The sequence below is a fragment of the Emydura macquarii genome, unplaced genomic scaffold (genome assembly GCF_026122565.2).
Source record: "Emydura macquarii macquarii isolate MOO-44397 ecotype Brisbane River unplaced genomic scaffold, CSIRO-AGI_Emac_v2 contig_1551, whole genome shotgun sequence".
Taxonomy (NCBI): Eukaryota; Metazoa; Chordata; order Testudines; family Chelidae; genus Emydura; species Emydura macquarii.
Window position 1 is genome coordinate 10,610,358 of NW_027131688.1, and position 13,847 is coordinate 10,624,204.

Consider the following 13,847-nt stretch of genomic DNA (forward strand, 5'->3'; position numbering starts at 1 on the left):
GTTATCAATATTGCCAACGCTTATGATTTTACCATGAGTCTCGAGATTTTTAGTCTTTTTCTTAAAGTCCCAGCTGCTGGAATCATTATATTGCCTAAGAATCTCAGTTTTCATTTAATAAAAAGTAAGCTACTAGCCCTTGTGGTTGCCGAGAAAAGCTTGGAAATGTGAAGAACATGCATCCTAAAGGCTCAAAAGACAGAAGGCAAATAAAAAGAATCCAAAATGTATTATTTTAATAATAGCATGATTTTTAAGCCCATCTCGTCATTTTGGGAGGCTGGATTAATGATTTCTGAACGTTTGGAGTTGGCAATACTAAGCGATCGTTCTATGTCTTTTTGCGGGGCTTAATTAATTGATGGTACAAATCACCTCCCTTTTCAATCATGATCCCACAAATCATGTGGTAATTACAGCAATTGTTTACATGGAACAGGAACATTCAAAACATATCTAACGTGTTACTAATGTTATTTTTACAGCATACACACAGAAATTAGATTAAAAACGTATACACTTGCTGGAAGGTTGCAGCATAACACTACTTTATTTCTTGGAATCCAGAATGATAACACACAAGACTCCAAAAACAGAGAGAGAGAAAACAGGCTGTTCCTTAAGGCAGAAAGTCACAACTCAGTCACTTTGCTTTAATCTGTCTCTTTCCAGAATGACTCTTTTCACACACTTTGCTACAGTGCCTCCTGGCCTGAAAACAGGCCCAGGAATGCTACCCTCCCTCCCCGCCCCTCGGTTGTTAAAGTGACAGCTTGCAATTCCAACACAGTTTTCAATACACACCAAAACTTTTAATGCAGTTGAGCAGCTAGAAGTAAGGAGGAGCCAGTACCACGTGACCAGTCAGCCCTCCATTCAAGTGCTCCAAAGACCTCTAGTGGTCCATGAACCATAATTTGAGATCCTCTGCCCTATATCACAAATGGTGATGCTCAGAGACTTCCATGAACTATTCTTTCAGTGGCACAGTAATACTACACTATATAAAGTTAGCGTCAAGGCTGTAACTAACACTGTATTGAAATGGATAGGAAGTCAGCTAGTAGAACTAGTGGAGTCGCTGCCATTGTCTGGAGAGAGAGTAGGATGAGAGAATCCTAGGGAATATCGACACGTATCTTCCATTAATTTAAATCAGAAAGGAAATAATTAAGAATATTATACCTCGCCGGAACAGCAAGGAGATTTAAATTAATGGAAGATATGTGCCCAAATCCCCAAGTCTGTTCTGAAAACCTCAACTAAATTTTTATGTTATGTATGTACGTTTTTATTTCTATAACTTTACATATGTGATACCCATTAGCATAGCGGCTGACTAGTTCACATCGTTTAAAAATATAGCCCTCGCCACCCCCACCCCCCACCCAGCCCTTCAGGCACACACATGCTTAATTTTGGGCATGTGCGTAGCTCTATTAAAGTCAATGCAACTACTAGTGCTTCAAGTTCCCGATGTGCATAAGCGGTTTGCAGAGCAGAGCCCTACAGTTCTGTAATTCTGATGCACAGTGCCAGCCAATCTCACTGGAGTCCAATGGCTTCCTTTGCTGACTGGCAGTGCTTGCCACCCACCATTGGAAAATCCATCTGAAAGTCTTTCTCAGTGGACACGCCTTGAAGACTGTTCCGCTCTGGCTTCGGTGAACCAACAGCCAACATGACCCCGCTAAATTTTCATTGCCAGTAGGCAACTAAGACCTGGGCTACGCTGCTGGCAGCGTCAACGGGAGATACGCAAGTTATGTAATGAAACTTTTGTATTTCTCGTCGACTTACTAACTTTCGCTTACCGCGGCATCTTCTCTGCGCTGCATCGACAGGAAACGCCCTCCGGTCGATGGATTTACTTCATTGGCCGGAGAGTACTTCCAGCATTGATTGGGCAGATCTCCACTGCCTGCTCAATCGATCCCACTCCATCGATCTGTGAAGCCCGACGCAGCACCCGCAATGTAGAGATATCCTGAGAGTGAGTGGTGCTAGCTCAGATCTAAAGCCTCATTCAGGCCTGTTCCCAATACCTGAATTGCACCCAGAAGCAAAAGTATGTATCTGTTTTTCAGAAAGAGCTGCCACCTCTATTGTTGGAAAGTCCATTTTTCTCCGAGCAAACCCATAAAGTTCAATGCCATCTTTTGGCACCACTGCCATACAAAACCAAAATCTTTCTCCAGACACTACAGCAAGCATAAAAATAAACACCATAGTCTGGCCAGGGAGTCAGGTCTGTCATGCTCAGATTGACAGCTCCTTTGGACAAGCCTTTTACAGACAGGGCCCATTGTCAGCACTTACCAAATAAAGACCAGCAATACGCTAATATGCTCCATTTTGAGCTCCATTTTAGGGGGAATAGCTAACAGCTTGATTGCTTTTTCTTGTATCCAAAGTAGGATGGACAATATTTATGACGAAAAATATCCATAATTTTGAAAACATTTGTATATAAACGAATAGTCTCTGCATACATTTTAATTTCTTAGCAGTAACTCGGGATAAGACGGGTCTGGGTTCATCTTTACCCGACTGGCTTCCCTTTAGGCGTAGTGCAGAAAATGGACTGATGTGCAGTAGGATCAGCTGCACAGTGATAACCCATGCTGAAAACTTCTTTTAAGCCAAAATAGTGCCAGGTCTTATTTACTTGACAGTTCAGCCATTAATTTAAGAAAGGCATAAATGAATAGCCAGCCAGGTTACAGTTGCCTTGTTGGAATCCCTCTGCTATAATCTCATAGTTTTTTTCACCTAATTAATTTCCCCTGTCCCTGCACCAGCGTTTCATGAGTGTATCTTGTTTGGAGGAGATTAAGAGTCACACACTTCATTAGCAAGGTGTAAATTATCAGAGAGACCCTCTCCATCCACCTGCTTAATTGGGTTAATGAAGCGTCTCTGTGGGCCTGGCTAAGGCAGCACTCTTCCCTGCTCTCGATAGACGTTACCAGTGCCATTTGGAAAATAGATGGAAGATTAAAGCTGCCACCTTTCTGCTTTTCTGCCATTACAGACTTTTTTTAAAAAGGTTAATATTGGTTGCAAGTTCAAGGTTTCTCTGTAAATCATTTTGTAAATTCAGAGCACTATGTAATTAATAAATGAGTTCAGATGGATATGCATCAGGTTTTCTGATAGCCAAATGCAAAATAAAATTTTGCCTTTTCCTCTCATTTCTCCTCCTCCTGCTAAAACATGTTGATTAGAGTTGGGCAAATAGTGCAAAAATTATTCCATTACCATTCATTCAAATGTTACAGCAGTTCATTTCAGCTGTACACACACACACACACCGTTGTGTGTTTGCTTTTAGTGACTATTCTAGCAAATGAAGTTATTGGCAATAAAGGGGGCGGGGGCATAAATTACAGAATATTTCATCACAAGGAGTTTGAAATGGCAGTAGAGAGTATTTGCACTGCAGCTCTTGATTCTACAAGTCACGCCTTTCTAATCAGATACAAGAAATGTACCATGTAACTTATGAGACTGATTTTCAGAGGTGTGCAGCGTGCATTGATTTTACTTGGGGGTATGTTTACACTGTCAATTAAGTTGTGATTGTGGTGCCCCCCAAGTAGATGTTCAGGGTGGGACCCTGGGCCATGAAGCCCGTACTGCCCTGTTTTCACTTCTATTATTACCTGCACTAGCTAGATTAAAGCTGGTATGGGTATTCCTACTTTGCACCACAATCGCACCTTAATATGCAGTGTGGATGTATGCTAGGAGCTGAGAGGTGCTTAGCACTACTGAAGATCAGAGGCATGGATGTGTGCCATCAAACCATCTTGTTTGCTGAATGTCACACGTATCGCATGAAAAAGTTATAGACCAAGAAGAGTTCATTCAATAGCAAACATATTAAAACTGCGATCTGTGGGGTGGACGATTTGGGAACTGAATACGAGGCGAAATTTGTTGGGTAAATTATTTGTTACAAATCATTCACCCAGCTCTACCTGACAGAGCAGTGTGCTGCTTTTGATCTCTGTGAGGGACTGTCACTGGAATCAAAGGGAGTTTTGTGAGGGGATTAAGTATAGGAGATGTAGTAGAGAACCACATTAGAGATAAGAAATCCGCAGTGTGGTCCAAAGTGCCTAATCCCAGCACAACCAGGGAATTATCAAATTGGCCATTTTGTGAGAAAAAGAAACGTTTTTTAAGATTGACTCCAAAATGTTCTTCGTTTTTATGAGAATGTAACAGCTCCCTAGTGAAAAAAACAAGCAGGTGATTTTGCTACTCACTTTGTTACCTACGTGCTAAGGTGGGGGCAGAAAAACAGTGACTTCTACTCATTGTCACCTTCTAGAAATAAACCACATAGGTTCCCTTTTAAGCTTTCCTTTATTTTGACAGGCATGGCCGCATTATCTTTCTTTTTCTTATATTACTGGCATGTGTTTCCACTGGCTGGGCAGACTTCATCAGTCCTGTGTTGTTTTTTGCCTGCCACATTTCTGCCCGGGCACTTCAGTGTGTTTAAGAGGCATATTTTAAATGATGGATGTTTCCGATTTTCTCCTTTGCAATTTTTTCTTTGCAATTTCCTGCACCCTGATCCAGCTCTTTCCTTGCTGAGTGACTTGACATTTTTTTTAGCTGTGTCCTGTGCTGGTCATGTCACCTGTTCTACAGGTAGCTCCGGGTATAACTATCTTTTCAGAAAGTTCCTTGTTTAAAATATCATCTTCTAAATGTTCTCAAAAGTCGTCTTCTTCTTACTGATACCAAAGCCACTGATCTTTAAGGCTTGCAGGATTTCTCTGAGCCTTTGCACACTCATTCCTGCATTGAATTCCATGTTTGTAATTAATTGTGCATCAAACTCTTTACAAGCAATGACATATTTATTCTTCTTTCCTTCCTAATTGAAGGCAAGTGATTTATAAATAGTTTCAGCTTCCCTCCCCATTGCATACATTAATAGCTGTACTTCACCACTCTCTGTGTTCAGGTTTGTTGTGGGTCAGAATTCAGTGAAGCAGATTCCTGCTTGGGCCACTCTGTGGGTTTATCAAACTGCAAATTATGTGAGGAATTGAACTTTGACTTTCTCTTTTCCTCTTATTTATGCTGGATTAAAATAAGTCAATTTCTGACGCTATGTCCTATGACAATGATACAGCATGATGAAAAGAGACACTTTCTTTCAACACTGAACAAGAAACTTTTATTAGAATGAAGTCAACACATTATCCCTAAAGCTGCTTTCTCTCTGCTTCACAACTGAGCTTCTGCCTAGAATATTTCCCAGCCTGCTGGCTTCCTTCCACAGTTTTAAATACTGTAGCCTGATCTATAGATTATGTATTAATTATACTGATTACCTATCATCTGCAATACAAACAGTGCATGTATCCTCAGAATTAGTTCTCTCCTAATGAACTCTTGAGAAAGGTTACGTTAACCTCTAATATTTCAGAGATCCACTTTATCCAACACTTTGGCTATTTCCATGCATTATAGCCCTATTGTATATGTTGTTTGCATTGTAACATAATCAAGAATTAGCACATGTTCATAATGTATTCATTATGCAAAGGACAGCCAGTAAGCAGCTGGGAAATTAGATCCATCAGGAGAACCATGTCTCTTTAGAATGTGGGAATACTCACATGAGAGAGGATTGGTCAGGTGCTATGTAAATCGAACCCATTGTATTCTTTTCAGTAAGAACCTTAGTAGAGGTTCTAATGCCAGGATGTAACCTCAGTTATGAAGTTGTCCTTTTGTTGTTGTTTTTCTTAAATAAAATCTACAGAAACTGTGGCCAGCTTGCTTTCAAGCCTCTGAAACTGTATTGGTGTAGCTGGACCCGGAAGGAAGTAACAGTACTTGCTGTTTTCTCTGATTTGAAGACATGTGAAAAATATGTATATTGTTCATGATCTCTGTGGGAAAAATAGGCATATTGTTCATAGTCTCTGGGGGCAATTTGACTCTGGTTTATATATAATTGTTGTCTAATAGAGGAGTTAGTGCAGAAATGGTATAGAAGATACCACCAAAGAGGAAATTTATGTTCCTCGTCATTTAAATTTTGTCTGTAGAGGTTTACACACACCAATGAATTCTCCATTGGATATCATTGATGAGGTGTAGGAATATTTGTAAAATACAGCTACACAATGAACACATATTTACACTAAGTGCTGAGACACTGAATGGGCGTGTCCTACTGTGTCACAGTGATCCAAGGAGTCTGCATCTCTTTGTGTTGTTTAAGAAATATTATGAGACTATGTGCAGGTTATTACAAGATGCCACTAATGTCCCTTAAATAGTATGATATTATATTTTATTATCTAAGAAATAGTTTGTGACTATGTGATAAAACGTGTAATCATAATACATATGCAGAAGAGAGCAGAGTTAATGTCACACATACGTGCTCTACTTTGCTGTTTCCTGCCTTTTGAGCACTTTGCTTTGCAATGTTAATGGCTGTTTGGTATGGAATAGCTAGGATGTGGTGTGTTTATATAAGCACAGGGACACATAGCTCTTATCTTTGTTGACCATCACAATGCAACATTTGGAAGTTTAGCAGTAGTCATTACCAAATGCTTGGCATATAGGGAAAACAATGCAAAAATCCCAGAACTTCTTTCCATAGTGGATGTTATTCCAGATACGCCCACCTATAGACAATGCCTCTGTGGAGATTTGAAGACATGAGCCCCCAGAGCCCTTTAAACAAAACTAGTTTTTACCCTCATGAATCAGTGTTGCTGTTTGATGGTATATTTGACCTTGAATTCTGCATGCCTTTAAGCACACTGGAACAAATTGCCCAAATAGGTTGTGGAATCTCCATCACTGGAAGTTTTTAAGAACAGATTAGACAAACACCTGTCAGGAATAGTCTAGTTATTATGTAGATCTGCCTAGAGTGCAGGGGGATTGGATTAGATAGCCCATTGAGGTCCTTTCCAGTCGTATACTTCTATTCAGTTCTGGCATTCAGATACCATGGTGATGGGCTCCATATAAGATCCCAAATAGATGGAATCAAATAACAAAGACCTGCTGGCACACCTACTGGTGGGTGACTTTCAAATGATGCCATCAAAGCAGGGTGTGAACTGAAAAGCTCTTTTCTAGGGGATTTCATTCAAGCCAAGCATGGAGAAATTATCATTTGGAATGGAATTAACACTTGGTTAAAAATTAGTGCAGTGAGTTCCTAATTCCGTTTTCACTTACGCTGGTGCAAATCCAGAGTAACTCCATGGGCTTCAGTGGGGTTTTTCTGGATTCACACAGATTTAATTGAGAAAAGAATTGGACCCTGAATGAATTCTTGAATGTTTTGTCATAGTCCTCAGTTTTTGCAGCGGTCCGTCAACAACTGAGGCAAGAATTATGATGTAACAGCCTTTTGCAATGAATCTGGATGATCAGTTAAAATGTTGGCTCCCAAGTGGACTCTGAAAAGCATCCCCAGAACAAAAGTAGAGAGTTAAGATGAACAATAGAGGTTAATTCAGAGCTAGCTGTAAAAAAAGGAAATGCTTAAGCAATACCAACTATATACGGGACTTACCTCATTGATGATAGGCACCAGCAGAAGGAAATCCACCTTGGCAGCTTTTGTTATTTTTTCACCTGACCCTGACATTACCTGCTGGGTTCCCTGTGCTTTCTGCCAAAGAAGTGTCAGGGGAGGCGGGAAGTTTGCACACCTGGCCAGTTCAGCTTTACAATGTCATTTTCAGGGGAGGGGGAATAGAAAGACAACTCCATAGAAGAACAGAGCCGAGAAGCAGAAAAGAAGAAGGAGGAGGAGGAAGAGAGGGATAAAACAAATTATTCCAAGGAATTCTTTTAAGACATTTTTCAAGATCACATTTCACCACAGGGGCAAATACCCAGTGAGATGGTAGCAATGTCAGTGTGAGAAATCCCTTCTCGAGATCCAGAGAACATATGCCTTGTTTCAGATGTACGGAAAGGGCTGAGATATTAAACAATCTGCGACATTTATTCTGGGCTAGTCCCCAACTATTCTGTCCATATTTCAGATCCTCTGTGGCTGCTTGTCACTGAACGTCCTTCTTCAGAGGGGTTATGCTGCAGATTTGGAACTAAATAGTCATAGTGCTCTGTTTGAGCCTGATCCAAAGCCAGCTGAAGCATGTGGGAGACCTTCCATTTATTTCAACAGGAGTTCAATCAGACCCTGTATCAGTGAGTTAAATAATTTACTCTGTGTGTTTGGGTTTCAGGAAACCTGGGATCTATTCCCAGCTCTGCCACTAACCAGCTGTGTGATCCTGGGCGAGTCACTTTCCCTCACTGTGACTCTGGTACTATCTCCTTCCTTTGTCTGTATTGTTTATTAAGTGGGTAAGCTCTATGGGGCAGGGATTGTCTCTTACATGTATTTATACAATGACTAGCACAATAGGGTCCCACTGTTGATGGTCTTTAGTTCCTATGAGAGTTTGTTCCACCTTTGGGGGCTGGCTCCCAAGAAAGCCCTGCCCCCTGCATAGGTGAGCTTTATATTTATGGTAGAAAGTTCCATTGTGCTGGAGGAATGGAGTTCTTGACCAAGGTCTACGTCATGGAACTTTGGGCTGTTTTAGAAAGGCATGCTGGGGGCAGATCATTAAGTGCCTTGAAAACAAGGTCTAAGCCCTGGCATTGGATTTGATATTCTAGAGGAATCCAGTTTTGAGAACAAAGGACTGGTCTGATGTGCTTGTGTAGCCCATGTTGCGGAGGAGGTGCATTGCAGAGTTCTTACTTGTTGGAGATTCCTAAGGGCTGATGGCTTTGTGCCCAAGTATATTGCATTCCTGTAGTCCAGACAGACAGTGGCAAAGATATTTATAACTGAAACCAGAATATCATCCTCCAGGATGGGATGGAGTCTCCAAGCCAGCTGGAGATGGTAGAAAGCATAACTCATAAATGCAGCTATCTGAGAGATCAACATCAGCAAGGAATCTAAGAGTACTCCTAAACAATAGACTGAACTGCACCTTCAACCCAATGGGTCCGCACTGGGGCAGCAAACTTTTCAAAGTGCTTTGCGTCACCTCTGTCCTGCTGGGATTCAACTGCAACCTGCCATGAGCTGATCTCGTCCAACCACTGAGCCATCTTGGTGGTAGTGGCATGGTTGTATTTGGTGAAGGATAGGTAGAACTGTGTGTCATCTCCATATTGCTGGCATCAAAATACATGTTGTCATATCAGTTCATCCAGTGGCTGTTCAGGAACTTATTGTTCACAAAGGAAGTCAATTATAATGTCATATCTTAATGTTAGGTGCTGGCTATTGGATAATTGAATTATTAGACACTGTTCAACTACTACAGAATTTTTGGGCCATCGTGTTACAGTGCAAAATAATATCTAATTTGCTGTTCACTATCATTTCCTAGGAAATCCATAGATTTTAAATCTAGAAGGAATTATTGTGATCATCTAATCTGACCTTCCGTATAACTCCATACATTTAACCTGGTGATTCTCGCATCAAACCCAATTACTTTAGTAAAACCGTTAACAGAGACTTGGTGGGGTAATTCACGTGACTGGAGCACTGTCATGGATGAGTATAAACGGTTCAGGAAGGACAGTCAGGGGAGAAAAGGTGGAGTAGTTGCACTGTATGCAAGAGAACAGTATGACTGCTCAGTATGAAACTGGAGAAAAATCTGTTGAGAATCTCTGGATTAAGTGTAGAGGTCAGAGCAACAAGGGTGATGTCGTAGTGGGCATCTGTTATAGACCACCAGACCAGGAGGATGAGGTAGATGAGGCTTTCTTCAGACAACTAATGGAAGTTTCTGGATCACAGGGCCTGGTTCTCATGGGAGACTTCTGTCACCCTGACATCTACCAGGAGAGCAATACATCAGTGCACAATCCAGGACGTTTTTGCAGACTGTTGGGGACAACTTCCTGATGCAAGTGCTGGAGGAACCAACTAGGGGCCGAGTTCCTTTTGACCTGCTGCTCACAAACAGGGAAGAATAGATAGGGGAAGTAGAAGTGGGTGGTAACCCGACCATGAGATGGTCGAGTTCAGCAGAATATGGGCCCTGGATTGCAGGAAAGCAAACTATGACTCCCTCAGAGAACTGATGGGCAGGATCCCCGGGGAGGCTAATATGAGGGGGACAGGAGTCTAGGAGAGCTGGCTGTATTTTAAAGAAATCTTATTGAGGTCGCAGGAACAAACCATCCCGATGTGCAGAAAGAATAGCAAATATGGCAGGCGACCAGCTTGGCTTAATAGAGAAATCTTCAGTGACCTTGGACAGTTCTGAGGAGGGAGCGTCTGAGGTGAGCCCTTTGACCCAATCTTTGTTGGATAGGCCGGAACCCGAAACCCGATCGATTGTGAAGCAGCCCAATGAGCCTGACAGACTCTCAACAGCATGGGCGGACAAGTTGAATGGAGAAAACACAGCGTGATAAAGGAACGATAAGAAGTGATGGTTGAGCATGGGGGCATGATGGGGTTAGGTACAAACCAAGTGGCGGGGGGCTTACAGCTATTTCTTTTCTGAAAATCTCTCGACAGCTCGATGATGCCTTTCTACAGGCCTTTGAGAACTACACATCGGTAACCCTGTGGGAGTAAATCTATCATGCATCAGCTCTTTTTGTCCGTGTCTGAAACACAGAACTCGAGAGGAAAATCTGGAAAAGAACCAAACGGAAGAATGAACTGGCTCAGATTCCCTAACGGTAGGGGTCATGGCGTCCATTTTCACAGGAGGTTGTAAAAGGGCGTGTTAAACCAGGCGATTAATAAAAACTTGTTTAAATTTGTCAGTGTGAACGTGTCTCCTCCATACTTCTGTTGGTAAAAGACATTACAAGTAACAGTCATGTCAACGCAGACGGCTCTTTTAAAGAAAATATATTACGCCCCTGGGGAAGTTGGGAGCTTGGGAGGAGTGAACTCTCTTTTTCAAGCAGCCAAAAAGCATAGTAAAACTTTGAACAGAAGACAGCTAACAGCTTGGCTTTCAGACCAGAACTCTTAGCTTTATACAAACCAGCTCGAATACATTTTAAACGAAACAAGACCATTGTTTAAGATGTGGATGCACATCCCATTGGGAAGTCTGAGCTGGTTCATTGCTGCCTCATGATCGATTGGGTTTCAGGTTCCAGTGTATCCAACAAAGGCTAGGCCAAAGGACTCACCTCAGCTGCTCCCTCCTCAGAACTGTTGCTGATGTAGTGCTTTCCACGCAGGGGAGCCAAGGCCCTAAGAGCTGAAACAAATTCTGAAGTTCTCATGATCTCTGAAACATGCATTCTTGAAACGAGACGGGGTCTTCCGCTCGGTGCTGAGATTTCCGGGGGTGGTGCTGCCGGCCAACCAACCATCGAGCCCCAGGGATTGGGTGGGGGTTCCGGCCTAGACCCGTACACTACACATATTCCAATTGGTACATGTTTCCCTTTTGGGATGGGCTCAGTGGGTGAAATCTGCTCCTATTGGCGTAGGGCGGTGGGAGGAGTTCTCAGAAGGGTCACACAACCCACTTCTGGGCAGGTCACTCCACCCCGCCATGTGCCCTTTTTGTTCAAATCCTCTCTAGGGGGTGGTCCTGCGGGGGTGAAACCTGCGCCTATTGGTGGAGGGCAGTGGGAGGAGCTCTCAGAGGGGTCACATGACCCACTTCCAGTTAGGTGTCCATCTTGACCTGAAAGTAATATCCCAGGGGGCGGGCCATAAGGTGACAGGTGGGCGAGGCCTGAGGGGTGATGAGCGGGGCCTGAGGAGTCAGGGGGCAGGGCCAATGTTTGATTGATGGTAGGGCCCTTGTACTACTGGTCAGGAATTTTTCAGTCAAACCTTTTTCATTAAAAAATGCCATTTTGTTGAAACCAAAGGTGTCCATGGGAAAGAATCACTGTTGATCAATTGCTCATTCTGAAAAAAGTTTCAGATTTGTCAAAATCTCCTGTTTTGACATTTTAGAAACAAAAAATCTGGTTTTTGGGTTGAAACAACTTTTTTTTATTTGTTAATTTAGAGTAAAAAACAAATTTTAAAAATATCCAAATTTGAAGCAGAACTATTTTAGATCATCAAAACTAAATGTTTAGATTTACCTGATCCACATTTTTTGGTTTTGTTTGTCTGTTTGGATGGTTGGTTGGTTGGTTTTGGTTTTTATTTCATGAAAATTTTCAAAAATTCAATTTTTGAGGTGGAAAAACTTTTGTGGGACCGAAAATTCATTTCTCACCTAGCTCTGCTGATTTGGGTTTTTGTACCCCATCAATATTGTGCATGCTGGACATACATGAAGTCACCTCAAGCCTAAAGAGTGATGATCATTATTTAGTTGTTATTAACAATGTACAGTGCAGTAGTTCCCAGGGACTCAGTCTCAGAGCCCTATTGTGTTGGAGCCTGTAAACACATGCAAAGACTCAATCGCTGCCCCAAAGAGCTTCCTTGCGAAGGAAGCTAATGTTGCATTTGTAGTCCTTGCAGGGCCCTACATTAAGTGCTGAACCAAAAAGGGTGAAGAGATTTACTTACATGAATTCTGTCATCTCCTCCCCTCACTTCTGTCACTTTATGAGTAATAGGATTCTGCTGAGCAGCCACTGTTAGGGCAAATAAATCAAACTAATGTGAAACCAAATTTATCAGCTTGTGTGGAAGGTAACACAGTGTATTTTCTGAGTTTTTGAGAGGCATTTTGAGTCTTTCGTAATCTGTATGGAAATCAGGCCCCCGAATTGTGTGTGTGGTGATGGGGGGACTCCTCACCCGCTCCCAAAAAATAGAAAATAATGAAAACAGGGTCAATTTTTTCTCCAAGCAGCTCAATAGGAATCACTGTAAGAAGGTCTCTGTTTTCACAAAAACAACCCCTTTCCTCTCATTCCCCCTATAATGATCCTACCTCATGGCTTCCAAATTGTTTAATTGCCGAGTAATTATACATCACATACAATGACTTCATCCCGGCAAGTGCTTAGTATCATTGAATGGTATTTGAGACCAATGAACACATGTTTACACTAAGTGCTGAGGCACTGAATGGGAGTTATTTAGAACACATGTACCCTGGCTCCCCACCTAATACTAATAAAGTGCTTAGATCAGCCTGCTGTTTAAAATGGAGTGTGATGGAATCACAGATTCAAATGGAAGGACCCTCTAGGTCAGTAACAGTGCACAGCATCATTAGAGTTGTTTGTTTTGTGGTATTCTTTATTTTTACTCATGCTCATCTTCTCCATATTGTGGCAGGCTAATAGCTCTGGGAGTTGACAGTGGGTTTCCAGTGAGGGCGATTTGACATTTGGAAGCGTTTGCCACTGCCTGTTGATATTCTACTGTGTTGCTATTATGGTTTACCTATGATTGGTGCACTTAACGTTGATGTGGTTCGCTATTTAAGAACATAAGAAATGCCAAACTGGGTCAGACCAATGGTCCATCTAGTCCAGTATCCCATCTTCCACTAGTGGCCAGTACCAGATCTTCAGGGGGAGTATACAGAACAGAGAAGTTGGCGTGATCCACCCCTGTCTTCCCCTCCCAGCTGGCAGGGGTTACATCCCTGACCATCTTGGCTAATAGCCACCAATGGCCCTATCCTCCATGAACTTATCCTGTTCTTTTTGTAACCCAGTCATGTTCTGGCCACCACAGCATCCCCTGGCATTGAGTTCCAAAGATTAATTGTGAGCTGTACGAAGAAGTACTTCCTCTTGTTTGTCTTAAACCTGTCGCCTGTTAATTTCATCTGATGACCCCTGGTTTTTGCGTTGTGGGAAAGGGTAAATAACACGTCTTTATTCACCTTTTCCACCCC